Genomic DNA, 13,497 nt, shown 5'->3' with positions numbered 1-13,497 from the left:
AATGAAGGTATGTTTTATCATGGCACAAGGTAGACTGATCAGTTCTAGCAGGCTGAAGGGTCAGGGGGATGTTGTGTCCCCTCACTCTCATGACTACTGTGCTTTAGCAGGGCAGCAGGGCAGCATCCAAATCTCATGGCTTGGGTGAAATGTAAGGAGGGAGTGAGAAGTTGCTTGTCAAAGGATGTAAAGTTCAGATGAACAGGGAATGACTTTGAGTACTGTTACCTGTAGCCTATGACACTCAGCAGTGTCCTATAAATAATGCAAAGGAACTTTAAGAAAGGGAAGGCATGATTGAGGGATATAGGAACTTGTGGGGAACTTTTTTGGAAGATCAGAATTTATACGTTGGAATTAGCGTTTGTGTTTCTATATTGTAGTTTGCTATGTTTTTTAAATATGTAGAGACATCCCATATAAGATTTGGTGCTGACTCAGGACCATATGTTCTTATGCACCCTACTCTGTTAGGGAGATTGTGGCTCTGGCCTACTGTGTCCCCTGGTCTCTGTACCACTTCATTTTCTTCCAAACCCAACATAAGACTTCCTCTGTCCATTCCCAGGTAATAAAGTGATTTCAGAAACACTTATACTCATGAATTTATGATACAATTAAGCAGAATAGGGTGGTTCATTGACTTGGCAGAAGAAATTTTCATCTCCTAAAGAATCAGGTGATTGTGTTTGTATACAAAGTTTTTCAACCTGTTCACTCACGGCATTGGGAGTTAAGTGCCAGTCTTGAGATTGCCTAAACCTTTTAAGAAGTATACAGATAGTACTGCCCCTACTCACCCTGTGATCCCAGGCAGTCACATAGAGGGTAGGTGGGGGGATCAGAAGGCAGACCATATATGTGTATAACATTTAACAATGTGAGAAATGAACATAGAACCTTTGGGGGTTGATTGAAGGACCCTACAAGACATTATCTGTAAGGTAGGCTCTCCAGATGGTAGAGGGGGAGAGGAAGGGCCTCCTCAATGTGAAGGCTTAGGCTGGATCCTGAGTGGGCTGGGAAAGTGATGCCTCCAGGCGAGGTGAATACTCAAGGCCACAGTAAGGTAATACGTATTCTACAAGTGCCATGGGGATCTGCTGTTCTTGAGAAGGCAGGAGCAACGTCCCACATCCCATGAGCCATTAAGCTAGCCTGGGAAAAGCTAATGTTGGTAGACATAATGCATGTGCACATGAGCAGTTGATGAAAGATACCCCCAGGACTTAGCCATGCCCTTCAGTCTTAAGGTCTTCAGAAGCAGGGAAGTGCCTGAGAACCTTAGGTTACTGTGGTACTTAGCATCAAATGAAGGTGGATGTGAAGGGAGCCCAGGAAGTTTGAGACCACCCTTCTCTGTTCTCAGGGATGCGGGGAACCTAGCATAATTGGGGTTGGCTTTGTAGCACTGTGTTGTGGGTCTCATCCCTTGCGATGGAGACCAACTTGGTCTGGTTTGTTTTCAGAATCTTATGGAAGTTGACCTGTTTTCTCCCATCTGCCCTTAAGGCTCCTTTCTCCAACTCTCACTTGGGGGCCTCTCTGACCTCTGATTTGCCGTGTCAGCACATCAGGGTCTCCTGACTTAGCACCTCCTTCAGCTCTGCTGAACATTGCATACTGAGCAAGTTTTGGGAGTACAGTTGTTAACAACCAGTAATTATATAATCCTAGTCCTTCCCCTCTTAGAGAACAGATCAGAACAAATAGATCGATAAAATGAACAAAACTATAAATACCATGAGTGGAAATGGCTACCAAGCAGAATTTCTGAACCTTACATGATGATTTCAAATCAGCCTCACCCAAAAGTTAAAAAGTACATGACTGGGCTGCAGGGACAGGAAGCTCCTGTTAACAGGGGGGACTGAGGGCTTAGAAGACAGAGGTCTCTGTGGAAAGGAATATGTGACCAATCAGGGCTGTGTGGTATACTGGAAATAACATAGTGGCTGAGGGAATGGGAGCTTAGGCCAGACAGGCTCATGGCCAACACCTAAAGACTGTTTTACCAGTTACGGAGACACTACAGAATGACCATAACCAGAAAGAAGATCTGATCTGCCTCTTAAAAGTAAGTTTGTAGCAGGTAGTATTTCATGACCAGAGAGATCAGATGACTACATATGCAGCCCCTTATCAGACAAGGCTTGGCTTCCCAGTAGAAGACAAGGAAGTCTGTGGGCATGCTCCAAGGGAAACTGGTGAGGGCCACAGGCAGAATTTGCCTGAGTGTACATGAAGGAAGAATTGTTCCGGCAACAAGTGATAAGTTCCTTGAAGACAGCACAGCTCTGCCTGCTTCAAGCCTTAGCTATACCCTGGGACTGCTTTACACCTAACACAGGACCACTTTATCTCACCTTGAGAGACAAATCTTAGTACTTGTCATTTAGTCCCATCCACCCCAAGATCGACCTGGGCTTACATCATGAGTTGCAGACTCAAGGGCACACCAAAACTGCTCACTGTAATCTTGGTGGTCTGACCCCAGAACTGAGCAGAGATTTCTGTGGGCTTGAGACTGGAAGTCTTGGGCCCAATAGTTGGCCCCAAGTCTCTTCTTGGTTATTAGGTAGCTGCTTCCCCATGGTGTCTTGTGGTCTTCCCTCTGCACATCCTTGAAGTGTCTGTGGCTTTGGGGATCCCTTCAGAAGAACACTAATGACATTATAAGAAAATTCACCCTTAAAGCTCCTTTGAATCGATCACCTTGAAGGCACTGTCTTCACATGTCACCTGCTGAGACTCCAGGACTTAATATTTGGGTTACACATTGGCCAAGCTAAGGCACGGAAGAGAGACTTGAAGTCAGAGCAAACCTGACAGAACTGCCTCACAGTGCCTTATTTTAATTGGACCAGACATTGGAAATGCTTGCATCTCAGGATTGTGGTGAACAGTTCTTTCTGGCACTGCTACACAGCATTGTTCTAGTGGTATAACTGTGTCAATTTGGGGTGAAAACTGAGAAAAAGGTATTCCATGAGAAAGGAAGAACAAGGCAGTCTACTCGTTCTATATTTTAAATAGAAGAGACCCTAAGGAATCTACTAAAACCTTTGCACTATACAAGACCAATGAATATAAGCTCTGTCAACGGAAATAAAGCATTTCCATATCCTAGCAGTAAACAAAAGAAAAATCAAGGAAATTCCATATAGAACAAAACCAAAAATATTTTGAAATAAATTTGACCAAACACATACTAAACTTATACCTACAGCTGCTATTGCGTGAAATCTAGAAATTAAATAAATTTCATTAAAATATTAGATATTTTCATAATAAACTGAAGAAATTTAGCAATTAACACTATATAACTCCTGGGTACTGGGCTTCCATTACCAATCAGTTTAGAAGTGCAGAAAATGCTGTCTCCAGGTGGTCTCTGTGAGAAGATTTAGAGAGTTAATTCCCTAACAGGAGGGTCCGCATCCCAATCTGGAGACAGAATTTCCTTCAAGAGGGTCTAAATCACCTGCAGGCATGAGTAGCCCCATAAAAGGAAGGACTGAATCTCCTGTGGGAGAGAAAGACAAAAATGACAGGATCCCTGGGAGGAGGGACTTAATTTCTTCTCTGATGAGACTGGAGCACCAGCAGGAATTTGACTCTTTAGTCTGAGAGACTGTTTTCATCATGATGTTCTGAATTCCCTGAATAACACTGAGCCAACATCAGGAACACTGTCTAAGGGAATTAAATACGAATTTCACTTCTTTGGCTATTAAAATCCCACCATGCTCTCGCTTCCTTCCAACATCCACCCTTCATTCCCCACCATCTCAACTTCACAAAAAACCTTCCTCTCCTTGATTTTCCAAACCACCTATGTCTTATGATCACCTACACACACACACACACACACACACACACACACACACACATCCCTACCTGGCTTTGAAGGGCTCTGGTTTTGTTTTTTAAGGCTGAACTGTTTCTGTGACTTTCTCTGTAAACTCTGCTTCCCAGGTACTTTCCACAGCACCTTACTGACCAAAGGATAAAGAGTCTGGAGTGTAAAGCTTGCATCCCTGGTAGTCCTCAGGTCTGGTGCTGATGGGCTCAGAGCCATGGGGTGTGTGTGGGTAGCCGGCCAGGCCTTGCTGAGGCTGACTTGTCTTGTCTCTGCAGTATGTGAAGGAGTCTTCACAACCTGACAGTTGGCTTTCTCCTTGCTGAGACTGTTTCTACCATTTCTTGCACTCTGTTCAATCATGGTATTTCAGAGTGGGCAGGTAAGTGATGCATTTTCCTTTTGGATCCTTGGCCGTAGTTTAATGAAGACAGGTAGTTGAACTGGAAACAGAAAATGCTGTTCTGTCCCTGAGATTGGCAGAGGTAATATCCTGTAGGCTGATTGACCAACAAGCCACATGTGAATGGTTGCTACTGCAGTTGCAAAAGATGTTAAGGATGGCAGGTTTCCTTTGGCCATTGTCCCCTCCAGTGAGGTGGACACTTAGTGTGTCATCCTATACTGGAACAGAGATGAATCCTAAATTATTTATCTTTGTGCTCCCAAGTATTTAAGGAGTAATTCATTAATGATACATCCAACAGCTGTTTCTTGACAGCCGTGCTGTACAATTTATACATCTCTCCCTGTGTTGCTATCAGTAACTTCCTTTTCTTTGAAGAATTTCAAGGTTTTAAAACTTTGTGTTTTCTTTCTTTCTATACAGTACCAGGGAAGGATGAACAGAAGCAGCTGTGAGGCCTGGCACTGTGCTCTGGTCCGGATGAGTCAGTGTCAGTAACCAAGTACTCATGCAGCCTTCTTCCAGCTTGGCTACAGCTAAGCTCAAAGTTGCCTCCTCAGCACTCCCAAAATTTTTATGCTTGGGATGTTGAGTGACATGGGGCTCAGGAAAGCCTGGCTCTGTCAGAGTGGGGCTTGTCTCAGGTCACTGAGAGAGGTTCATTCCAACGCTCACTAAATAAAACTAAGCCCCAATGCACTTAATGACTGACATCTAAGCAAAAACAAGATGTAGGTAGTTTTGGCCAGTAGACAAATGGCTTGAGATAGCAGCAATGGAATCTCAGTCTCCTAAGTCACAGCTATCTTCATTTCTATTTGTGAGGGTGTTTTGCCTATATGAAAGTCTGCACCACATGCATGTTGTTGCCCTCAGATCAGAGAGGTCATCCTATCACCTGGGACTGGAGTTACAGACAGTTATGAACCGCCACATGAATGCTGGCAATTGAACCCAGGCTACTCTGAACTGCTGTTATTTTAACGTTTAAAGGTAGAACATATTTGTGTATGTCAGATGTGTTAGGCATTTCTTGCTCCAGCATCATATTCAAGCAATCCTTAGGGTGTCAGTGGCTTCTAAAGGGAAAGGCCAGGAAAACAGCTATTTCACTTAATGTATTTGGCAAATCTCCAACATGAGATTGTGGTGGATATTTTTATATTGTTAATTAAAAACATTGTTCTACCTTGTGTTAAAAACAATGTGGCCAGCATGGGAAACAGGAAAAAAATGATTTTAACAGTATAAGCACCATCTGTAAACAGGATTAACCTGTCACATTCAGATGTGATGCCTTAAACTATGTCCATTCAGAATATATTTATGTAGAACTCATTTTAAATTCTCTTCTATCTTAGTGGAAGATCAGCCTATCTTTGAATATGCCATATAACTGCCTATGTTCTATATAGTAAAAGTTTGATTCAGCTTAGCTTTGCCATTTTATTAACATGTTTCCCAAGTGGGAAAGAATTTCCATTATTCATAACTAATGAGACAAAAACCATATGTTTCAGCTCAACTAATATGTTATGATGTGTTATTGATAGTAAATATTAAACCAGGCTACATCCTTTCAACTATTCATTGTCAAGTCATCAAGCTGAAAGTCCCTGGGCTAATTGCTGAGTTTGGACAGGGAGCATGTGTGACGCACAGGAAATCAGCTGCATTGTTCCCAAAGTTCCTGAGCACTCCAAGTGCCTACTGTTTCTGGAACTATGTCACGCATGTGGATATGACAGTTGCTTCTTACTGGCATGAGCTCATGGTAATGAAGCCTCCAGAAGTTGGTCTGGACAACCCATCAGGGTTTTGCTCCTGCTTAACACAGCCCTGGTGCACCACCAACATCACCAGGTTGTTAAATGGGTCAGAAGGCTGTCCACATCGACAGTGAGCTGTACTACAGAAACTGGTTGAAAAACTTGTCCTGTTTCCTACGAATCTTAATAATATGGAATGTGTGAAATCATGACTTGCTCTCAAATCAACCAAGTAGAAACAAAAAGAACTATACAAAGAATCAACAAAATGAGGATCTGGTTCTTTGAGAAAATCAACAAGTTAGATAAACCCATAGCCAAATTAACCAGAGGGCACAGAAGTATCCAAATTAACAAAATCAGAAATGAAAACGGAGACTAAGAAAATCCAAAAAAATCATCAGATCCTACTAGAAAAGCCTATGTTCAACAAAACTGGAAAATCTGGAAGAAATGGACAACTTTCTAGACAGATACCAGGTACCAAAGTTAACTTAGGATCATATAAACCATCTAAACAGTTCTATAAGCCCTAAAGAAATAGAAGCAATCCTTGAAAATCTCCCAACCAAAAAATTCCCAGGACCAGATGGGTTTAGTGCATAATTATATCAGACTCTCCAAACTATTCCATAAAATAGAAACAGAAGGAACACTACCAAGTTCCTTTTATGAAGCCAGAATTACCCTTATACCTAAGCCACACAAAGACCCAACAAAGAAAAAAAACTTGAGACCAATTTCCCCTCTGAATATCGATGCAAAATTACTCAATAAAATTCTCACAAACTGAATCCAAGAACACATCAAAATGATCTTCCATCATGATCAATTAGGCTCCATCCCAGGGATACAGGAATGGTTCAATATACAGAAATCCATCAATGTAATCCACTATATAAACAAACTCAAAGGAAAAAAAATTATCTCATTAAATACTAACAAAGCATTTGACAAAATTCACACCTTCATGTTAAAAGTCTTGGAAAGATCAGGAATTCAAGGCCCAGACTTAAACATAGTAAAAATAATACATAGCAAACAAGTAGCCAACATCAAACTAAATGGAGAGAAAGTTGAAGCAATCCCACTAAAATCAGGGACTAGACAAGGCTGCCCACTCTCTCCCTACTTATTCAATATAGTACTGGAAGCCCTAGCCAGAGCAATCAGACAAGGTGATCAAAGGGATACAAATTGAGAAGGAAGAAGTCAAAATATCACTATTTGCAGATGATATGATACTTAAGTGACCCCAAAAGTTCCACCAGAGAACTACTAAGCCTGATAAACAACTTCAACAATGTGGCTGGGTATAAAATTAACTCAAACAAACCAGTAGCCTTCCTCTACTCAAAGGATAAACAGGCTGAGAAAGAAATTAGGGAAATGACACCTTTCACACTAGTCACACATAACATAAAATACCTCGATGTGACTCTAACCAAACAAGTGAAAGATCTGTATTACAAGAACTTCAAGTCTCTGAAGAAAGAAATTGAAGATCTCAGAAGATGGAAAGACCTCTTCAATGCTTATGGATTGGCAGGATTAATAGAGTAAAAATGGCCATTCTGCCAAAAGCGATCTACAGATTCAATGCAATCCGCGTCAAACAACTCAGTTCTTCATAGAGTTAGAGCAATTTGCAAATTCACTTGGAATAACAAAAAACTCAGGATAGCAAAAACTATACTCAACAATAAAGGAACTTCAGGGGGAATCACCATCTCTGACCTCAAGGTGTATTACAGAACAATAGTGATAAAATCTGTATGGTATTGGTATAGAGACAGGCAGGTAGATCAGTGGAATAGAGCTGAAGACCCAGAAATGACCCGGCATACGTATAGTCACTTGATACTTGACAAAGGAGCTAAAACCATCCAGCAGAAAAAAGACAGCATTTTCAAGAAATGGTGCTGGTTACCTGGCGGACAGCATGGAGAAGAATGCAAATTGATCCATTCTTATCCCCCCCCCATATAAAACTCAAGTCTAAGTGGATCAAGGACTCCACATAAAACCGCATACGCTCAAACTAATAGAAGAAAAAGTGCGGAAGAACCTGGAACACATGGACACTGGGGAAAATTTCCTGAACAGAATGTCAATGGCTTATGCTCTAAGATCAAGAATCAACAAATGGGATCTCATAAAACTGCAAAGCTTCTGTAAGGCAAAGGACACTGTCAATAGGACAAAACAGCAACCAACAGGTTGGGAAAAGATCTTTACCAATCCTGCATCTAACAGAAGGCTAATATCCAATATATACGAAGAACTCAAGAAGTTAGACTCTTGAGACTCAAATAACCCTATTTTAAAAAATGGGGTATGAGCTAAACAAATAATTCTCAACTGAGGAATATCCAATGGCTGAGAAGTACCTAAAGAAATGTTCAACATCCTTAGTCATCAGGGAAATGTAATTCAAAATGACCCTCAGATTCCACCTCACACCAGTAAGAATGGCTAAGATTAAAAACTCAGGAGACAACAGATGCTGGCAAAGATGTGGAGAAAGAGGAACACTCCTCCATTGTTCGTGGGATTGCAAGTGACTACAACCACTCTTGAAATCAGTCTGGCTGTTCTTCAGAAAATTGGACATAGTACTACCTAAGGACCCAACTATACCACTCCTGGGCATATACCCAAAAGATGCTCCAACATATAATAAGGACACATGCTCCACTATGTTCATAGCAGCCTTATTCATAACAGCTAGAAGCGCGAAAGAACCCAGATGTCTCTCAACAGAAGAATGGATACAGGAAATTTGGTATATCTACACAATGGAGTACTTTTCAGCTATTAAAAACAATGGCTTCAAAATTCATAGGCAAATGGATGGAACTAGAAAATATCAAATTGCTGGTGAGGTAGCAATCACAAAAAAACTACATATAATGCACTCACTTATATATGGATATTAGTCCAAAAGCTTGAATTACCCAAAGATACAATCCACAGACCGCATGAAGCTCAAGAAAAAGGACAACAAAGTGCAGATGCTTCTGTCCTCCTAAAGGGAACAAAAAATATTCACAGGAATATTGGAGACAAAGTATGGAGCACAGACTGAAGGAATGGCCATTCAGAGCCTGCCCCACCTGGCCATCCAGCTCATATACATACAGCCACCAAACCCAGACAGTATTGCTGATGCCAAGAAGTGCATGCTGACAGGAGCCTGATATAGCTGTCTCCTCAGAGGCTCTGCCAGATCATGACAAATACAAGAGGAATTCCTATACTAGCAGCCAACCATTGAAGTAAGTAGGTTAGAGCAAAGGAGTTAGAGCAAAGATTGAATGAGCTGAAGGGGCTTGCAACCCCATAAGGACAACAATACCAACCAACCAGAGTTCCTCGGGACTAAACCACTACCCAAAGAGTACACATAGAGAGACCCATGGCTCCAGCTGCATATGTAGCAGAGCATAACCTTGTTGGGCACCAATGGGAGGAGAAGCCCTTGGTCCTGCCAAGGCTGGACCTCCCAGTGTAGGGGAATGTCAGTGTGGGGAGGCGGGAAGGGCTGGGTGGGCAGGTTGGGGAATACCCTCATAGAAGCAGGGGGAGAGGGCATGGGACAGGGGGTTTATTGACTGGAAACCGGGAAAGGGATAACATTTGAAATGTAAATTTAAAAATCCAATTAAAAAAAAGATGTTGAAAAAAATCAGACACTAATAATAATTAAAAACCAAAGAAGGCTAAGGAGATGACACGGCCATTAAGAACACTTAATGCTCCTGCAGAGGTCCCGCAATCTTCCCAGCACCCACATGGTGATTCACAACCACCTGTATCTTTGGTTCCAGGGTATCCAATTATTCTTTTGGACCTCTGTAAGGGACTGCACACAATGAGGTGCACATGCTTTCCACTCAAGCACTCACATATATGTATTAAACAAATATTTTTAAAAGAATGAAGGGATGCTAGTTTGCAGAAAACACTGACAGTATGGGAAGTGCTTATTGTTTTTATTTTACCTTAAAAGCATGAAGAGGCTGTAAACGTCTTTATCTTTGTACATTTTCTCTAGTGGAAACCATCCAGTCGGACTGTTCTAGATTATGCGACAATGATCCAGCTGTCCAAAGCCAGGAGAAACAGTGCTTCGTGATCCCAGCTGCTACAGGAAGGAGAAGTCTTGTTCTGCCACCATCAAAATTTCGATTCACTAAAGGAGCTTCAAACCTGTGAATGGATCTAGACCAAGGGCAACCAGAAATGAAGAGGCTCTAAAAACTTAAAGCTTGAGGAAGTCCAGATTGAGTTGAGTCTATAATTGTAAAGAGAAAATGACTGTCGTTCCTTTCTATTTTGTTGTTCTTGTTGTTATGTCCTGAATTTCCCCAGTGATATGAATAACTGCCTTAGCTTATTTAATAACTTTGGCTAAAGGAAATTAATACAAAACCATAATAAGTTAATCAAAATCTTAGCCAGACCTCTGTTTTCCCAATGAGACAAGCTGTGATCTGTGGTCTCTCAGTGCACATGCAGTAGAATAATATATGAGTGGATTGGGAGATCTTCAATAAAGTGCCTGCCTTCTTCAGAGGAGGAGAGAGAGAGAGAGAGAGAGAGAGAGAGAGAGAGAGAGAGAGAGAGAGAGAGAGAGAGAGAAATGTCAGCAGGATGTCTAGGAGTTTCCAAATCCTTTCTGGTACTCTTTTTTTTTTTTTCCCCCCGGAGCTGAGGACCGAGCCCAGGACCTTGTGCTTTCTAGGCAAGCGCTCTACCATTGAACTAAATCCCCAACCCCCCTTTCTGGTACTCTTATGGTGCTGTCAGGATGAGTACCAGAACTGCCTTTCTGATGCAATGACTGGTGTGCAGAGGGCACAGCTGGGCAGTGAGATCTGCAAGGTGAGAGCATGTATTTGTGCACACTTAGGAGAAACCTCTATGAACAGTGACCAGCCCGGGACTCCAACCCTGTTTCCTTTCACTCCTGGCCTATCCCTAATGCGATGGCAGTAATAAATACTGTGCTGTTCACACAGTGATTCAATGCCCCCTCGCATCCAGTGTTTGGTCTGCCCACCTCCCCTGTAGCTCATCTTGCTAAAGGCTCCCTCTTCCCCTCTGACACCCACATAACAGGTCCAGGGACGTGAGCTTTCTGGGTCAGATTTCCTCCAAAAGTTGAAGTGAATAGGGAATTGGTGGGGTTCTGATCTACCAGTTCAGTGTTGTCATTTCCAGGAATCTGCTAGTAGCTGTCCTGATGTGGAGCAAGAGTGAGCTTGTTAGGTTACACCAGCCTTACACCTGTGCCAGAAGGCGCCCGTGCTCCCGCTTACATCCCCCAGCGACACTGAGTGTGCAAGAGCCCCAGTTATTCTCCAGTGCCCTGCAGTCCATTCCTGTGACAAGTCCTAGGGAAGTCTGTCATCACTGTGTTATCTCTAAAGAGTTTCATCAAACTTAACAGCCTTTTACTGTTTTGAGGGTAGGTTAGCCTTTTATTTTAGATAATGGTGACCAGGTATTTCACGGTAGTCTCCATAGTAAGATGCAGTTCAGTAAGGTCCTGGAGGTTCCTGAGGTTTTTGTGGGTGTGAGCATGTATGGGTGTGTTTGTGTGGCATGTATACATGTACACATGCGTGTGTGTATGTCTGTGAGGTGTATATATGTGTATGTATGTATATACATATGGTTTATAGTATATTTATGTGTATGCGTTTATATGTATGATACGGTTATATGTGATATATTTACATGTGTACATAAGCTCATGTGTATGGTGTTCCTGGTAGGACAGAGAAAATGTTGGGTCCCAGATTTATAGGAAGAACTAGAAGTCAGCCCCAACTTCTGCCATGTGGTCTCATTCTACACAGGAGGGGCCTCATGAAAATGTTTCATACTTGAACCAGCTCAGGGGTAGGTGCATTCTAGTCCACAGTAGGTGGTCCCAGAGCCAGGATTCCTTGTGGTCTTAGTTACCATGAGCATGGAGCACCTGGAACCTTTATTGTAGAATACACTGTGGCCCAAAGCCTATTCCACCAACCTATTTGTGGTTTAAATCTTGCTTGCACAGGGGACTATAGCATCTCCTCATATGGATTAGACTGTAACCTGGGTGGACTGTCCTTGCAGCTTGCCTGTCAGAGGCTACACGTCAACCACAGTGCTTGCAGGAGCTGGATTCACGTTACCACCTGGGGCAGCAGAAGAGACGAGCCCTCCATAACAGCCTGGGGTTGAGTGCCTGCATTGTCACCACAGTGCTCCCTCAGCTCAGTGTATACCAAAGGATGACTGTGAGGCCACAGCTGAGTGAGAGTTGACTGAAAGTGTGAGAATCCCGCGGGAGTGCTTAGCGGCAGGATTCACAGCTGGGGTAGGGCAGAGGATGTCAGAGCTGAGCTGCGAACTGTCAGGATCAAGCATACTCATCACTGGAGGCCACTGGCCACTCTGCTCAGCCAGGAGACATAATGGGGAGGAAGAGATTTGCCCTAGTACTGGGGTTAAGAAGCACCAATAGCTGTGTTTATTATAGTTAATGCGATCATACCAAGATACCTAAGACTGACGGTTAAACTGATGTGAGATGTGGGACAGAAGTGAGTAGGGGGTGTTTTTTTCAGGATAGGAGAACCCCAGAAGTTTCCCACAGGCAGAAGCTGAGGCCTTGCTTCCTCCCTCAAAGCCTTGTGTTGCTTTTCCACCACAGAGAAGGCTCCAAGGATCTCTTGCCTTCCTAAGAGGCATAAAACCTAAGGTCCCTGCAAGATCAGAAGGCCCAACTCAGGCCTCCACACAACAACGTGAGCAGCGAAGACCTAGGGTTCATTTGGCCAGCTCACGTCTCAAAGACAGGGCTTCCATGGGTGTGTTTTTTCTAGTTTCTCTGAACCCTGTCTGCTAATTTCCCAGAACCTGTGTGTCTGCCTCTCGTGACACAGCTCCACTTGACTTGAGCCAGGCCTGAGAACCATCTACTTTTCAGCTCATCTATCACCTGTGTCATTGCTCAGAACACTGACCTGAGAGGATAGTTTCTGGGTGCTCGAAGCATAACAAGAACTGACATAAAGCACTTCAGGGAATTCTCTCTCTCTCCCTCCCCCTCCCCCTCTCCCCTTTCCCCTTTCCCCCTCCCTCTCCTCTCTGTTTGTCTCTCGGTCTCTCAAGTGTTTTTTCTCTCTAAGTGTTTTCAGCTGAGAAATGCACGCCTTTAATCCCAGCACTTGGGAGGCAGAGGCAGGTGGATCTCTGGGTTTAAGGTTAGCCTGGACTATAGAGTGAGTTCTAGGACAGCCAGGGTTTCACAGAGAAACCCTGTCTTGAAAAGATTAAACAAAACAAAACAAACACCCACTAAAACATTTTAATCTTCACAGCACAGCTGGTTTTTAAGGGAAAACAAGCGCTCCTCCCTGAGAACCCGGTAAAAGTTCGTGAGAAGATGCATGGTGCTTAAC

This window comes from Rattus rattus, chromosome 2 (genome assembly GCF_011064425.1).
Source record: "Rattus rattus isolate New Zealand chromosome 2, Rrattus_CSIRO_v1, whole genome shotgun sequence".
Taxonomy (NCBI): Eukaryota; Metazoa; Chordata; class Mammalia; order Rodentia; family Muridae; genus Rattus; species Rattus rattus.
Note: the sequence above shows the minus strand (reverse complement) of the source record.